Raw genomic sequence first — 17,809 nt, forward strand, 5'->3', positions numbered from 1 at the left:
ATTAAAATTTAACTCACGAGCACGTATAAATTTGCAGAACTGGTTGACCATAGCGTTTCTTAGTGATACATTCTTAGAATACGCAAACCATGTAGATGGTGGGCGGGCGATGCAGTGCGAATAAAGTGCGACGGCAGTTCGTGTTAAAAGACGACTGCTTTAGGTTAGCAGTCAGGCATTACGCAACGCCGAACTTCCGGTCAGTTTAGCTGGCATGATGCAAATTTGAAGTATAATGATGTCGCGCGAGCCAGTGGGCGAATTAGGGACTGTTTTTGCCGGACCGCAAGATGAACAGCGCCCGCGAAGAGCTTCACGAACGATGTCATGGATGAGCATGCGGCAGTGCATGGGTGAAGGGAGATGAATGTCCGGGGTATAGGTGTATAGCCGAAGGGACTGGTACTCATCTAGTTGCTGGAAAGTAGTAATCACATCCTTGATGGTAGCAGGATTTTGCGTAGCAAGGGCGCTGAAGGCGATGGTGCTTATTCCTTTAATAATGTGGCGTATTCGGTCGCTCTGGCACATGGTAGCGTTCACATGGTTGCACGATGCAAGCACATCTTCAGTGTATCTGGTGTATGCTTCCGCAGGGAATTGGATGCACTTTTCCGAACTTCTGCTTGGTGGCCTCAATGCGAAAAGCGGTCGCGTCGAAAATCTGCCAAAGTTGTTGCATGAACGTCGCCCAGTGAGAAGGCCCTGGCTCATGATTCCAACACGAGGTTTTTGCGACATCGGACAGACCGCACGGGACGTTCCGCAGCCTCAGAACTTTTCCAATTGTGGAAGCCCCTTACGAGGTCGTAGTGTTGGAGCCAGTACTCGACGTAATCCGATCGTATACCAATCAAGACTTGTAGGTCACGAGGATGGTGATTGAGTTAGTGAGTAAGTACAATTTTATTGAAAATAAATAAAATGAGGCACGATGTTTGGGGCCCCTATTTCTGAGCCACGCTGACACGAGTGGCGCACTGCGCTTGGTCCAGAAGAGCCCGTGAAACATATCAAATGTGAGCGCCCGAAGAGGCCTCCGCGCATAGACCGCCCCATAATAAACCAATATCCACTAACAAGGAGTACGCAGTGGGATGCTTGGCTGGCGGACGAGGGTGGATGTTGATGGTCACAATGCACGGCGAAGGCGGCAGTGGAGTGGATGCATGGGCCGTGCCTGGTTCCGTTGGAGTGAGCGTGGCCGATGCTGTGATGCGACGACCGGAGCAGAGCTTCACTGAGAACGTGCAACAGGAATTTCGGGAACGAAATGCACCTTCCGCCACTTATAAGGAACCGTTTTATTCTAGCCGAGGCTCAGCTCGTGCTGCCACCACAAAAATCAAGATGAGCAGCTGATGGTGATATTTACAGCTGAGGAAGATGTAAAATTCATGATGATTGGTAGAGGTGACGAAGATGACTGTAAGGCATGTGTTGTGCTCACACTATATATATATATATATATATATATAATATGATTCATTTATGGAAGTGTCCAGTAACTGCTATATGCGTGAATATTGGTGAAATTGTGCTGCATAAAGTACACGAACAGAAAACCTGAAATAACAGCGGTAGTAGGTCAAGCGCAATCTTAAATTCAAACAAATGCCGAAATGAAATGAAGAGCAAATACAACAGCTGAAAATATAATATCATCACGCAAGGTATTTTTTCGTGTTACATGATGTGGAAGTGTTACAGCATTAGAAGTGAAAGCTGAATAATTTACGTCGGAATAGATGCGATTCACACAGAAGGTTACAGCCTACAATCCGACAGTAACCGCAGGTATATATATATATATATAAGTACATATTTATACGCGTATGCATATGTGTAGTGGGCACTTGTGCGGTGGGCAAGTTTCATGTAGCCAACTGGGCACACAACCGCACCTGGCTTTACCTTGCTGATTGAGCTTGTCGTTTTTCTATAGCTCCAAACAACACTCAATCCTCCCTGCGATTGATGAATACATATAAGTTCCAAAGGTGAAAATGCGACACATATTTCTGGCACCTCTGCGTATTGCCATCAGAAAAGGCACCAGATAGCGGAGTGACAGTTGTAGTCGCTTCTGGAAAAGCATGTTTAGCCTGCACTTTAGTGTACGGTTAAAACGTTCGATAATTTCATTTTGAATTGGATGATATGAAGCGAAGGTGAGATGATTGCTCACAGGCATGTCATTCCCCTCTTTTTGAGCGATTACGAAGTGATTCTTTAGCTAACTTATCTTGCCAGTTTTTCACTACAGTCTTTCGAGCGGCCGGTCCTTACCTTGGGACGATTAATCTGCAACATACCAATGACGAGACCAGTTTCATTCTACAAGGGACAGCTTCGATGAAACGAAGAAGCACGTCCAGTGACAACGAGCACAGAAATTTGTGCTGCACTGCAGTGAAAGCATCCTCAGGAAACGTTTCGGTCGGTGTTATACCACAATGTTAAACAACAATTTGCCAACCCACTTTCAGAGTAAAGTATATCCACCTTCAAGACAGTGCCTTGACGCTGGTCACATACCATACTGTTGCTTCTTTAGAACGTATATGCCAATATGCGCGCTCTTAGTAGGCAAGCTCTATGATTGTTTCTTGAAAGTGGAGCACTGAACAAAATCAAGGGCGTTAGTCTCAACACAAGGAGCGATTTTCTGGCAATTACTTTTATAGACATCAGTACACTGAGCAATATCTGGCATATGGCTCAGCTGCCAAACGTCGTGGCGAAAAAAAATAATCTAAGCAGACAGTACTTCCACAGCCGCCGCTCTTTCTGGTGTTCACGCTAGCATCCCATATTGCATAGACTTACCATTATTTATGAAACGGACAAGTGATAATACCATCATTGCGCACGTCTGTCACCTTGATAACACAAACTGTGGGCGGAATAGTGTTACAACTTGATTTCCTTCCATTCTATGTGAGGGTTAGCAAGTTCCAGCACGGTGAGCGACCGTTCATTTCTAAAACACTGAAATGCTTAAAATGCCAAATCATCGGTCACGTGACGTACAATAGTACAAACTCTGCGATGTGTCCCCTTGCGCAAATCACAATTCCGACGACAATGGTGGTGCAACTGTTTTGAAGTGTCGCAACTTTCAACCGTCGCAGAACGCTTCTCCTAAAACAGTTCTCAAGTTAACTGTTTTGTGTTCTTAAATGACAAGGGAAACCGCAACTTCACTATGGATTGCGACTGCTTTAAACAGCGCTTCTACACTTCCAGAAACACCTCAATGACCAGCTCGTCCCAGCACAGCGAACGCCTACGCTGGGTGTGAGAATCCTTCGAAATGTATTACTACATAGTAATGACCTCCGCTTCCGCGTTCGATGCATATAAAGGGTAGAGGAATGTGCCACTTCCAGCGAAGCATTCGGATTCATCAGACTTATACCAACTGAGTTGATATAGGAGACTGCTATTCGCCTCATCTTCAGGCGCATGGATTATTATCGGAGACTTCAACGCACATAGAACACATTGGGGAAGTTGCAAGGTTATGGAAAAATGTAGATCCTGATAGATAGATTATGGGGTTTTACGTGCGAAAACCACTTTATGAGTATGAGGCACGCCGTAGTGGAGGACTCCGGAAATTTCGACCACCTGGGGTTCTTTAACGTGCACCTAAATCTAAGTACACGGGTGTTTTCGCATTTCGCCCCCATCGAAATGCGGCCGCCGTGGCCGGGATTCGATCCCGCGACCTCGTGCTCAGCAGCCCAACACCATAGCCACTGAGCAAACCACGGCGGGTGTAGATCCTGATTATGGTTTGCTTATGATAGCTAGTTATGAATGATGACACTCTTACGTTTTACGTGGCCAAGATACAACAGATGCCTTAACCTCGCCTACGTATCGCGAAGCCCGTCGATGCGTGCGGGAGGGTTCAGGCATATTGAAACGCCCAGAAGGGATGATACCCTTACGTGTGTCGATATGAGAAGGCTGACATGTCGAAGTTCTTGGGGCGCGTATAAGCGAATTTACTGACTTAAATATCAGTATTTATCGGAAGACTTGTAACCGTAAAACTTAACTTGGAACTGACGAAAAATTATCAATAGCCCCGCGACATCACGAGTGCCATCCGATCCTCCTAAATATGCACCAAATTTGATTTATAATGCGATAGTCATCGATCAATCCGACGTCGCGGTAAAGTAAGGTAATATACGAGCTAGTGGAGTCATAAGAGGAACCAGATGCTCCCAAAAAGATGCAACGCCGTTTTGACAAGCTTTAGTAACAGCGGCGGACAGCCTTCAGCGAGTCGCTTGAGTCCCGCACGCTTCCATGTCACTTATCATGGTAGTATGAGCCCACCGAATGCCTCACGTTTCGCAGTCGCTATTTGAGGCTTAAACCTCCTTCCACAAGCAACCAAACATTGCTGTGACTGACCCCATTTATCGCGAGCCTATTCACCCAAGGAGCAGCTTCTACCGCTCTGTCGGCTCGCATCAATCCTTCGCCATCATGTGATCTCTGGTTTCACTTGTTCAAGAACTTTAGGCGATACTTCCTTTCTGCAGATACATCGTTACCAAGACCTGCTAAAATTTTATACAGATCCCTGTGTTATCTTGGTAATGTTGATGTACACCCCACTACGGGCGACGGCAAAATAAACCCATAAACACGGCGCGGGCCATCTCGGCGGTGGGCATGCGGTCTCGATGAGCTTGTTTGGCACACTTGAGTAATGACTGTCAACGGTTGACACAGAGCGGGGCCTTGCAGGCAAGCAAAGTCAACACGCTGCCGGCACCTATGGCTGCCGCAGAGCTCGGGGAGCGGAGAGGACCACCAGCGCCACAGTAGCGGTCGCGCATCACAGTGAAAAGGGAGCTTCGGACCCCCGTCGCGTTGCGCTTCCTCGGAATCCACGCAGGCATTTTCCTTGCGCGCGGTCGGCTGGCGGGTGTGAACTCATTCACAGCTTGAGGTTCCCCGAATGGACGTCTAATGCCCCCATAGGCGTGCGAGCATGCTTTCCGCGGTGCTCTGGTGGGCGACCTTGAAGTATGCGTGGTTCGGGTCTGGACGCGGGCAGCGGGGATCGCACGGCGTCGATGGGGCCTGTGAGCTTCATTACTTTTTACGGGCTTGCACCACACGCTGAGGGGCGTGTGAATTGTGCTGACCACACAAGAGCCTATGGTTTTGTCTCAGATCCGAGGCGCCGAGAGAACGTTTTCTTCGGCTCACGGCCCGGACACGGGGTCGAGCTTGGCGGGTGGACAATTATCCCGTGCTCCTCTGTAACAGTTTGACTTGCAAACAAGTGGTTGTTTATGGCGCCACATGGCCTGCGGTTTCTTGGAATCTGGTCGCGTCGTGCACGTGTTCGAGGACTGACAACACAATCCCGACATTTCCTGGCGTTTAGGTTTTGAGCGTGTGTTTTGTTGGTCAGCACTTGTTTCGCCGGCTGTGCTCGCGTGCCGTTTCTCGTAAGTTGCGACGTGTACAGCTGGCGTGACCCTCACCCCTTTGTTGTTATATATTGTGTATTTTGGGGTGAGGGTTCTACACTGTGAACTGTACTGAAAGAGTGTTCGTCGATTGATGGTTGTTCGACTGGCCAATCACGCATGCAAGCTCTGCTAAACGCAGTGATTGGTGAACGGATTGTCCAGTTTGGACGCTAAGTGGCCGTAATTAGCCAACCAAGACTTTGGGCGGAGCGTTACGTCTAGAAAAGGCGGCCGCAGCGCTCTGATGAGTTGTTCTGGAGCAGGCTTCGGTGCTAAGCACTATCGGCTCTGCCGAAATATGGTCGCCCTATGTTGTCCAAACTCTTTGCAACCGCTGTGCTGTTGAAATTATGCAACCTTGTAAATTAACTTCGTTATTTTATCTGTAAATACAAGTTTTGTTTATTCGTATTTCCGCTTCTTTGTCCTTCTAACCGAAGTCACCCATTGAACCACCTGTGCAGACTGTCTGTGACGGTGCGTCTCGGACACCGACGGTGCGGGTGAATTTCAACAAATCAGTCGATCGTCGCATCGAATTCTTAGTGTGGCCATATTTATAGGAGCGTGATTCAGCAAAAAGCCGCTAAATGTCTGCCAAGTCTTCCTGCTGAGTCGTTAAATTGTCTCTTAGTCTGTGGAGTAATCTTTAAGTAACTTAGGCGTTATAGAAAACTTTAACATCAGCTAACTTCGCGTAAATCACTAGCCGAACATTTACACAATTATCTAGTGGCCATGCAGGGTTTAAAGAGCTTTCACTTCACTCATTTATCTAACAATGGGTGTGGTAACCTGAAATGTTGGTTTTAACTTCTCAGTAACCCCACGCATTCAAGGCGATTAAATATATACGGCAGAAGTAATCTCATGATGAGATTTAACATTCGCGCAATAAAGCGATAAACCGTTTTACTGAAGACGTATTTATTTACATTCTGTAGTGGTCATTCTGAGATTTCGGTTCCTTGGACTATATTGAACAAGCTTAGGCATCCTTCCACTTTGCTATGGCACACGGCGGCGCCATAAATGAGTGGCAGTCATTAGCATTGCGGCATGACGACTCTGTGACGTCAACGCAGTGGTGACGATGAATGAAAGAGGGAATGACGTGGATATCAGTACAAGGGAAGTGTGAGGATGATGGAATGACGGCAATGAGGTGACAGTCCTTATTTGATGACCAGGGTGTAATGACGGCAGTGAGAATATGACCACATGCGGACATGGTATCACGACGATTGTATCACAACGATGGCATGACGACGATGATATGATGGCAACTGGATCACGATGGTGATATGGCAACTGAGGTATGAAATTAGCTGAACGATAGCGACCGCCTGGCGACTGCTCAATGCTGATGATGTCATGATGAAAACGGCGGCATAATAGTGACTAAATGATTAGGTCATAATTATGATAGCATGACAAAGAAGGAGTGATGCGGATAGAACGACAAAGGGATAACGCCTATAAAGTGATGGCCATGATGAGACGACACCATCATGACCACAATGGTACGGCGACGACTGTGTCACGACGATGGCTTGACAATGGCGGCCCGGCGGGAGTCGAATAATCAAGATAGAATGACGATAATGCAACAAATACTGTGGCATCACGGCCAACTATGTGACCCAAGCTATTAGACAACTTGCCCCAGTAGGTCGGTGTAGAATGTTCCAGGACGAAGACATGGCCAGAGTCAGATGACGAAGCTAGAAAACTGACTATAGAATGACCATGAGCGCAAATACTTTGAAGCCCAAGCTAGCAGACCACTTGGTTCACTGGCTTGGTATAAGAGGCTCTGTATATATATATATATATATATATATATATATATATATATATATATATATATATATATATATATATATATATATATATCGATAGAGAGATAGTTACCTAGATTCGAAACTGCTCAGGTAAGCAAATGATGCTAATCGCACTGATGAACCTGCAGCCTTTCTCCACGAAAAACTAACGCAATAGCGCAGATTATCCCTGCAAATTTTGTAATTCTCAGCACTTTTGAATGGACAGCAATTTCTTGGGCACTCCTTTGGTCGTACGTGATTAGCATAGCAACCTCTATTGCATGATATCTAGGTAGGTCTTTAGGCAGTCAGGAGGAGGAATAGATTTTAATGAAGAGAAAGGAGGAGAGAGCCAGTCAGAGTGCGCATACGGTTTACCAGACGCCATGCTGAGGCTCCAAAAGCTTAGCGGAGTAAAATTTTCCCAAAAAATACGCGAGACAAGAAATCGGTACGGTGAATTTCACGTGAACAAATCCTGCCTCTCCTATATGCACGCTTTTCTACAGTCAGTACATATTTTTAACCATTTATTCATGTGCTGTCTTCTAAACTTCTGCATAGACATTATTGTTGTTGGTTATGGTAAACTGTTTACTGCCAAGCTACCAAACCTTTGCCAATCGAAAGTATTTAGGGAAACTGCGTAACATGCACTCGGTAAATGTGAAGCAATTAGGAGGAAGCATTAGCTCGGGTGCTCCTATCTAAATACATGTAAATGGAGCATCTCTTTTTCTCGGAAACCACTGCACAAAATTTTGCGATGTTTGTTGCATTTAAACAAAAATTAATCTAGTGAGTGTTGCTTGCCCATTTTTTATTTAGATTGGCTATGTTTTATAAAAAGGCATTTTCAGAAAACGAAACTGTCAAGTTTACAACACTCCAATTCAGCAATGAAAAATCACAATTTTGTGAATTGCACCTGATGGTACAACTCAAGCGTACAAAATTCATTTGTTACAAATGAATCTAAAAAAAATTACTATTATGAAGATGCAGCTTTCGCGGAATCTTTGTACACCAACGTGAGAAATTCACATAAGAAATAAATTTACATATAAACTTTGTCCGCTTTAAACATTACAATGGGCGCTGCTAACAGAACCGTGATATCTGTATTTGATACAGAGCTATTAATTTATAAACTTCGTGCGTCTATTTCATTTTCGAACTCACGAATTTTCTAAAATCCTGTCAACAATATTCAGGCCCTAAGTCAAAATTCCGCTTCCAACAGTCACTATTACTTAAGTATCTCTCAGAAATGAAAGAAGCTTCATTAAAATCGGTCCAGAGGTTATCCGAGAAAAAAGTTTTGCGATTTGCATGTATTTCAATAGGCCGTGTCAGAGTTAGGCCCGGGCTAAAGCTTCCTCTTAAGACCATCGCGCCGTGAAGCACAATCACTAGCTGAACACAACCGACAGAAAGGCAAACATTGCTTCGTAAGGGTATGTACTCAATGCACCATACAAGCAGCAATGTGAGCCAATTTTAGCTATCCTATAATAAAGTGATTCCTAGAAACCTGTTTTCGAAGCGACTTTCCTAACTTCCAAGTAACTAAAATGACGCCAATGGTTCTGAAATGTTAGGGAAAAACATCTCCCAAGAATAAATCGACACATATGCCTTTAAACAGACAAGGAAGTCGCTAAATCTAGTAATAAAATCAGTAGAATGGAAACACTGTTCTTGGCCTGCGGCTACATACTGCAAACTCTTTAGGTTGGCGTAAAGGCCTCGTTAAGCACAAGCAGTGAGAGTTCAGAGACGACGACGTCACTTATCACGTCTCTGAAGCTGCGGATTCTTCGTTATATTCAGCCTCAGCCAATACAAGACACACTTCCAGTGTTTTTTCTTCCAACTCTGAAGGTGTTCTTTGTCGCATTGTGCTCTGGGAGCAATTCATGGCGTGCTGGCAGCTTCCTCCTCAGCCCTGGCGGAGTGCTTATCTGCTCTCACTCTAAATTCCCCGTAATACGGGCCCTCCTCCGAGATCGAACTATCGACGCTTCGCCGTCAACCAGAGAAAGCATTCATATATATTAACAGTAAAAAGCAATCACCAAATATTTCAATGCCCATTAACATTTTGCTATTGTTATTATTGACCGTATAGAGCATGTTTTATCCGCGAGAAAATAGGGTTTAGCCAGCACACTTCAATGGATCGAACTCTCCACCAGATACGCACATAATTTCAGCTTACCATGAAAATAGCAAAGTAAAAACAGCAATATCAGCATGAATGTTCTGGCTTCACAGGTCATCTGAGCACTGCTCGCAAATATACTTAGAAGTTTAGCCCGCAGTCCAGCAATTGTTCCTTTTTCGCTCTTCTGTACTTAAAAACATGTGCGCTTATTTCTTGGGATTTTTTTAAGTACGTCGTTAAATTTATACAGCAGTTTTCAAGTTCAGTCCATTCTTATTCTGCGAACATAAAACAACCCATGTTATTGGTTGCCTTCTATGCATGATGGTTGTCGGCACGTCCACCTATTTTTGGAAAACAGAGGCAATGTATTCCAGCGCCAACAGCTTTTAAGCTTTCTCATTTCGACCATGCAATAAGCTCGACAGAACAATCGTACAAAGCAAGCGCCTGCTACTTCGCTCCAGCCAAAAATAGAAAATAGCTATATGTATTTTGCTTATCGCGCCAAGCTGCATAGAAAATTTTATTTCCACACGTCATTACATACTAATAACTTTTTTTCAGGAAACATTGCATTCTCAAGAAGGGTAACATGTTTTCACGCGAAAAAATACACATTTTGAGGATTCATGCGTTAAAATTTGCGTTGCTCTATTGCCCTGCCTGATTTGGAACTAGCGTATTTCTATGATTGTCATCCTGCCAGGTCACTGAATATTTGCAGACATTTATTTTGCCTGGCACCAAACTCTCTCGGATATTGGTTGCCAAGGCGGTGTTCCTGATATGATAGTCAGCGCCACCTTTTTCAATCTGTAGCCTACACGCCGTATTTGTGTTGTTTGCCGTATTAAGTCTTTATACGCATAAGTCAGGCTAACAACCGATTTGTAGTAAAAAAGCCACGACAGGCCAATTCATAGAGAACTTAGTAAACACCGGTGCATGCCTGTTCAATGAAAATGAACAAACTTACTGCAATTTGTTGGACAACTCTCACACTTATATACATCTATTGATCAGCTAGACAGCTCTTCTTCCTTCCTTAGGGCGCAGCGTTATTAAAAACTTCCCTACAATACTAAACCTAATTCAGCAACATCAATGTCCTCCGCGTACGCCGCGGTGGAGCTAGCTTACGCCAACAAGGATCACATTAAGGAATTGACTTACCTATGGCATGCATTTTATCGCCGATTTTAGTATTTAGGCGCGGTAGCGTACATTACTGCTTTTATCATCGAGGCAGCAAAGAAATTCATCCCACAATCAAGTGGTAGCTCATCTAAAAGACGAGATCAGTGGTGCAATGATGAGTTCAAGGATGCGCAGAAAGAACGCAAATTAAAGCGTGGGGCACCTTTCGCCGTTGCCCGACTGCCGAAAATTTAAATCAAATAAACAAATTTAAAGAAACCTTAAATTACAGGAACCGCGAACAAGGCGGCAAGCTAGGAGGGCAAGCGGGAAGAGCTTCATGTCCGGCATTAATTCATACACAGGAAGGCAAAATTATGGAAGGGGCTAAGTATTCTTAAGGGACAACAAATTCATCCATTGCCTCTGGTCGATAAAGAAGAAAACAAGCTGGTAGACCATGCCGACGCTGTTGATTAATATTTCGGGCGCGTGTCTAGCTCTACTCACTATTCCAGTAATCTTCTATTACGTACAGCCACAGAAAACGTAGGACACTCAACCAGAAATGCAGCGCAGACGATGCTTAAATCCGATCTTTTAGTATCGCCGAACTTAAAGATTCTTTGATACAATATCAGCGCTCTGCACCGGGCCTCGCTAGTTATGATAGATACGATATGATTATACGATATGATATGATATGTTATAATATATATATAAGATATGATTAAGCACCTGCTCTCCGACGCGCTACACACACTACTCAAACTTTTCAATACTATGTGGGCTGCTCTACATCTTCCATATAAATGGAAAGGAACTCTTTTTATCCAAATTTTGAAGCACGGTAAGGATCCTTGATTCCTGACCAGCTACCGTCCTATAGCCCTTACTAACTGCTGTGTAAGCTTTTTGAGAGAATGATCAATCGTGGTCTCATACATTTCGTCGAGTCCCACAAAAAGCTTGACCCATTTCAATGCGGCTTTATGGAAGGCCAATCTATTGCCGACCATCTAGTGCGCATCGAAGCAAGCATCCGTGATACATTCGTGCACAAACAGTACTTTGTGTTTATACTCATCGATATGGCAAAAGCGTACGATACGAAATGGAGGTGTGGTGTATTACGAGACCTGACGCACATAGGCATTCAAGGAAATATGCTTAACACTACAGAACGCTGCCTGTCCATTCGTACTTTCCGAGTCAGAATCTCCAATATATTGTCCGTCCATTTATATATAAACCTTGTTTGCCTTAAGGAGGCGTGCTAACTGCAAGCTCGTCATTCTTAAGATGGCCTCGCTCCGTGCATCAGCACCTATAGCAATTTTCTATTCATTCAACGTAGATACGATTAGGCTTCAAATCTTGCAATCTCAGTTTGTCGCCCGCAGTTACAGCAAGACTTACACAAAGTGTCTAAATGGGCAAAACAAAACGGATTCAAGCTTAACCCGGTGCAAAGTAACTATATACTTTTCTCAAAAAAGCGAGTGCTGGTTCCAGATCTCAGCATTTAACTGCTTTGGCCACGAATACCCGTAAAGAAGGAGCACAATATTTAAGGCGTCATGCGTCACGTAATATTGACGTTTATCCCAGGCATCATATATCTGAAGACGAAATGCCTAAAAACAATGAACGTGTTGAAAATTCTCTCTCGTGAACATCGGGAGGTGATAAAAACGCATATTGAAACTCTACAAGAGACCTTGTTCGATCCCGTTTGGCCTATGGACTATGGTGCCGTGGTATATCACTCTGGCGCGCCCAGCACGCTAAAAATACTGGAATCTGTCCGCCATCTCGTTATCCGTCTGGCCACATTCCATCAGAACAAGCCCTTAGAGAGTAGATATGTTGAATCGAAAGAGTGGTCCGATAACTTACAGAAAACATACAGCCGTTTCATAGAGTTCCTCAAGGAACAGCCTAACCCTCAAAACACTTGCTACACATCCGTTAACAATATGACATCTGCTGCACTATTCCGTAGTCGTGCCTCAATAAAGAAAGAATTCTTCAAAGCGGCTCATAAAACTCCGTGAGGAAATAGGTGTCTCAATCCTATAACACTCACTGACAGTTCCAGTGGAGCTGTAGCCACCATGGCAGTGGCAACTTGTTAAATGTGACTTATCATTTATTGAAGTAACAAAACGGGCTCCAAATGTGCAGATACAGGTGAATTTTCTGGAGCTTCAGTCGAAGTACAACGGCCACAGTTTTACACGGACGTTTCAAAGTCGCAAGCCAGCGCCTATTACGCGGCTGTCCCCCCATAATTTTTCGGAATCCGATGTTCAGCATCCTGCAACCAGCACCTTCACGACAGAGGCGGCTGTCAGCCACTAAACAAACAAAGAAAACTAATTTATCTAGGGACATTATATACATATTCCTTAAGAGTCGTCAAAACTTTACAGTCTCTGCGAAAACACAGAAATCCTGTAATAAACGACCTGGCGTAGAGTGCAACGGTGGCGTAGAAGTAGAACAACCACCTCGCGTGCAAGAGGTCCGTCGTTCGAATTCCGGTGCCACGAAAATTTTCATGGGATTAAAAAAATCCGCGTGTTGATAAAATTGCATAAACAGGCTTGGAATGTGGCCTGATCCCGGAGACCAGAACCGGTAACACACTCCCTCACCAGAGCAGGATTGGCCACCCTGGTGCAGTACTTGGCCACACCCTCCTATATGAACACAACAATCAAACCCCGATCCTCAGTCCCCAGCAGCTGCAAGGCGACTGACCACGGGGGCGGTCAGACCGGCGACGCAGCAGAGGGTGCTAAGAAACCCTGGCTCCGGACAGGCCGCCATTGGAATCTGAACCTGGCAACGTTTAGCACTAGAACGTTATCAAGTGAGGTGGGTCTAGCAGAGCTATTGGAGGAATTAGAGGGCTGTAAATGGCATATAATAGTGCTGAGTGAAGTTAGGAGGACGAAAGAAGCATATACAGTGCTGAAAAGCGGGCACGTCCTGTGCTACCGGGGCTTAGCGGAGAGACGAGAACTAGGAGTTGGATTCCTGAATAATAAGGATATAGCTGGTAACGTACAGGAATTCTATAGCATTAACGAGAGGGTGGAAGGCCTTGTTGTGAAACATAAGAGGTACAAATCGAAGGTCGTACAGGTCTATGCCCCTACATCCAGTCATGATGACCAGGAAGTCGAAAGCTTCTCTGAAGACGTGGAATCGGCGATGGGTAAAGTCGAAACAAAATTCACTATTCTCAGGGGTGACTTCAATGCCAGGGTAGGCAAGAAGCAGGCTGGAGACAAGTGAGTGGGGTATTATGGCATAGGCTCTAGTAATAGCAGGGGAGAGTTATTAGTAGAATTTGCAGAACAAAATAATATGAGCACAATGAATACCTTCTTCCGCAAGCGAGATGGCCGAAAGTGGACGTAGAAGAGCCAGAATGGCGAGACTAAAAATGAAATACACTTTGTATACTGCGCTAACCCTGGCATCATACAAGATGTGGGCGTGCTCGGCAAGGTGCACTGCAGTGACCATAGGATGGTAAGAGCTCGAATTGGCCTAGATTTGTGGAGCGAACGGAAGAAACTGGCACATAAGAAGCCGATCAATGAGTTAGCAGTAAGAGGGAAAATAGAGGAATTCTGAATCAAGCTACAGAACAGGTATTCGGCCTTAACTAAGGAAGAGGTCCTTAGTGTTGAAAATATGAACGACAATATTTTGGCGTCATTAAGGAATGTGCAATAGAAGTCAGTTGTAGCTCCGCTAGACAGGACGCCAGTAAGCTATCGCAGGAGACGAAAGATCTCATCAAGAAACGCCAATGTATGAAAGCTTCTAACCGTACAGCTAGAATAGAACTGGCAGAACTTTCCAAGTTAATCAACAAGCGTAAGACAGCTGACATAAGGAAGTATAATATGGATAGAATTGAACATGCTCGCAGGAACGGAGGAAGCCTAAAAGCAGTGAAGAAGAAACTAGGAATAGGCAAGAATCAGATGTATGCGTTAACAGACAAAGCCGGCAATATCATTCCTAATATTGATGAGATCGTTCAAGTGGCTGAGGAGTTCTGTAGCGATTTATGCAGTACTAGTGGCACCCACGACGATAATGGAAGAGAGAATCGTCTAGGGGAATTCGAAATCCCGGAAGTAATGCCGGAAGAAGTAAAGAAAACCTTGGGAGCTATGCAAAGGGGGAAGGCAGCTGGGGAGGACCAGGTAACAGCAGATTTGTTGAAGGATATTGGGCAGATTGTTCCAGAAAAACTGGCCACCCTGTACATGCAATGCCTCATGAATTCGAGCGTACCGGAGTCTTGGAAGAATGCTAACATAATCCTAATTCATAAGAAAGGGGACACCAAAGACTTCAAAAATTATCAGCTTACAGTTCCGCTTACAGTTCGTTACAGTTCGTTACAATCAGCTTACAGTTCGTTGCCTACGAAGTATTTACTAAGGGAATTGCAAATAGAATCAGGAACACCTTAGACTTCCGTCAACCAAAGTACCAGGCAGGATTCCGTAAAGGCTTCTCAACAATAGACCATATTCACACTATCAATCAGGTGATAGAGAAATGTGGGGAATATAACCAACCTTTATATATAGATTTCATCGATTACGAGAAAGCGTTTGATTCAGTCGAAATCTCAGCCGTCATGGATGCATTACGGAATCAGGGTGTAGACGAGCTGTATGTAAAGATACTGAAATATATCTATAGCGGCTCCACAGCGACCGTAGTCCTTCATAAAGAAAGCAACAAAATCCCAATAAAGAAAGGCGTCAAGCAGGGAGATATGATCTCTCCAATGCTATTCACAGCGTGTTTACAAGAGGTATCAGAGACCTCCATTGGGAGGAATTGGGGATAAGATGCACCCAACCAACAGGTTGCAATATGTTGTGTGTCTGGACACAGGTGTATAGAGGGCAACGAGCGCGTAGATAAATGGCAACTTAAATAGCAACAAAACCTAGAAATATAGTTACGCCCGTTCCTGCCGGAGCCTTGAAGCCATTCCTGAGCAAAAAACTCTGGACCCATTGGCAACACTTGGCGAATGAGCTAACATCGAAGGAGCTCTAACTGAGCCAGTTCTAGGAAACTGGTCATCACGAAAAACCTCACGACAATCTTAAGTGTCATTTTGGCGGCTCAGAATATGGCATATCTATGGCACACATCCAAACCTTTTAAGTGGCGATGAACCTCTCCTCTGTGGCAGATGTGCAGAAAGCCTGACGATAATCCACGTCGTACTGGAGTGCCGGGAAGCGGAAGAAGAGCGAAGAAGGCACTTCCCCTTGGTATAAAAACAACGTATCTTCTTACATCCGTCACTGTTTCTTGGCCTAGAAGCTCTATTTGCAGCTAAGGCAGCGCTTAAGTTGTTAAACGACGCTCTCATTCATGTTATTAACCCGAGAGATTGGTAGCCCTCCCTCTATCTTATTGCTTACTGTTTTGTAGGGCACGTGACTGCAGAACCTTGGCTGAACGCTCTTTGTGAGGCGATAGTGCTAGTGGAATCGACGCATATTACTCATGTTTTGTTTGTCATTCTAGAACCTATTTTGTGAGCAGCTATAACATCATTTGGCATCGACAATATTTTAATACTTGTACATATTACCTACCCTACATGGAATATGTTAGGCTTCTACACAGCCTCAATGCATCTAACAGATGTCACTCACAGTATTATCGACTTTCCCACACCATTACTTGGCGCTCTTTGTTCATCCATGGCCCTTGCACAAAAAAGAGACCCTATACATCATCATCATCAAACATTGTATTGTCAAAAAAGATAACATGTTGTGAGAGCGGCAAACCCACATTTGCAAGATGCATGGGATAAAACCATGTTGGCCTTATTGAATTGCTTGGTTACAAGCTACCGTATTTGCATGATTATCATTTTGGCAGGTCACAAAATGCTTATCGTCAAATATCTGCCTGGGACCAAACTATGTAATACTGGTTGCCCCGGCGGTTTTGGTAAGGTGCAAGTACGACCCATATTTATTCTCCCAGCATTGGCTCATCCAGTTAGTGGTTTCATTCTATGCATGCTGTCCCTCGGCACGTCAACCTATATTTTAGAAAAAGAGAGGCGATGTATTCCAACGCCAGCTGCTTTTAAACTTTCTCATTTTGACCGGAAGATAAGCTCGACGCAACAATGGTACAAAACAAGCCCCTGCAACGCCGCTCGAGTCAAAACAAAGCTTATACCTACTTCGCACCTTGTTCCAAGCTCTATATATAACATATTTTTGCGCATGTCATGACACAGTCATACTTTTTCTTTCCAGCAAACATTGCATTTACAAGAAGGATAACATGTTTTGACACTACCAAATCCATATTTTGAATATGCATGGTGTAAAATTTGCGGTGTTGTGTTTACCTGTTTGATTGGGAGATACCCTACCTTTATGAATATCATTCCGGCAGACTACTTAATTCTTGTAGTTGATAATTTGCCTGCAACCAAACTCTTCTCTGATACTGGTTGCCACGCCGCAGTTTGAGATGATAGTTAGGGCCAACTTTTCCAATATGTAGCTTCTGTGCCGTATTTGTGTTGTTTGCCATATTGAATAGTCATACCGATAACCCAGGGTACCAACTAAACCTTAGTACAAACGTTGTGTTGTATGTGGGAAAGCCTATTTTTGTCATGCAGAACAGTATCCAATGCGTTCGTTAAGCAAGAGGCTCTGTGTTCAAAGGATGACAATGTCAGTTTAATGCTGCAACTGAAGTACACTTTAACTTTATGTGGAAGAGAAAAATTAGAAGTTGATGACCCTCGCATGAAGATAATGATGTAAAACGTCTAGCCCCGTACTCTAGGAGCTTCAGTAGTGATCCAGGAAAGAATTATGTAGCTAAATGCAACCCAGAGAGTGAAGGCAGGAAATTTATTTTCCTAGTGTTTCCAGTTACATAAAAATTATTATTTATACTGTAAACTGTGAACTTTACAACGCTGGAATCAAAACGATTATTTTACAACTGCGATGTAGTACAATGTTGCAGTTGATTAAGCACGATCAAGTCATGAGTTGTCTTATGTCAGCTTCGGGAGAGCCAATAGTATCATGAAATTACCATCATCATCAGCAGCCTAGTTTATG

The 17,809-nt window shown here is 44.2% G+C and overlaps 1 long non-coding RNA gene across 1 annotated transcript in view; it reads right to left on the bottom strand.

Annotated features, from left to right (window-relative positions):
* The window catches only part of LOC140219325 (uncharacterized), a 33,594-nt gene extending 23,745 nt beyond the window's left edge, over nucleotides 1-9,849 (bottom strand). The window contains exon 1 of the long non-coding RNA XR_011895519.1: nucleotides 9,558-9,849. This is a non-coding gene — a long non-coding RNA (uncharacterized lncRNA). The remainder of the gene's footprint in view (nucleotides 1-9,557) is intronic.
* Between the last annotated feature and the right edge of the window lie 7,960 nt (nucleotides 9,850-17,809).

Source organism: Dermacentor andersoni, chromosome 7 (genome assembly GCF_023375885.2).
Source record: "Dermacentor andersoni chromosome 7, qqDerAnde1_hic_scaffold, whole genome shotgun sequence".
NCBI classification, from domain to species: domain Eukaryota; kingdom Metazoa; phylum Arthropoda; class Arachnida; order Ixodida; family Ixodidae; genus Dermacentor; species Dermacentor andersoni.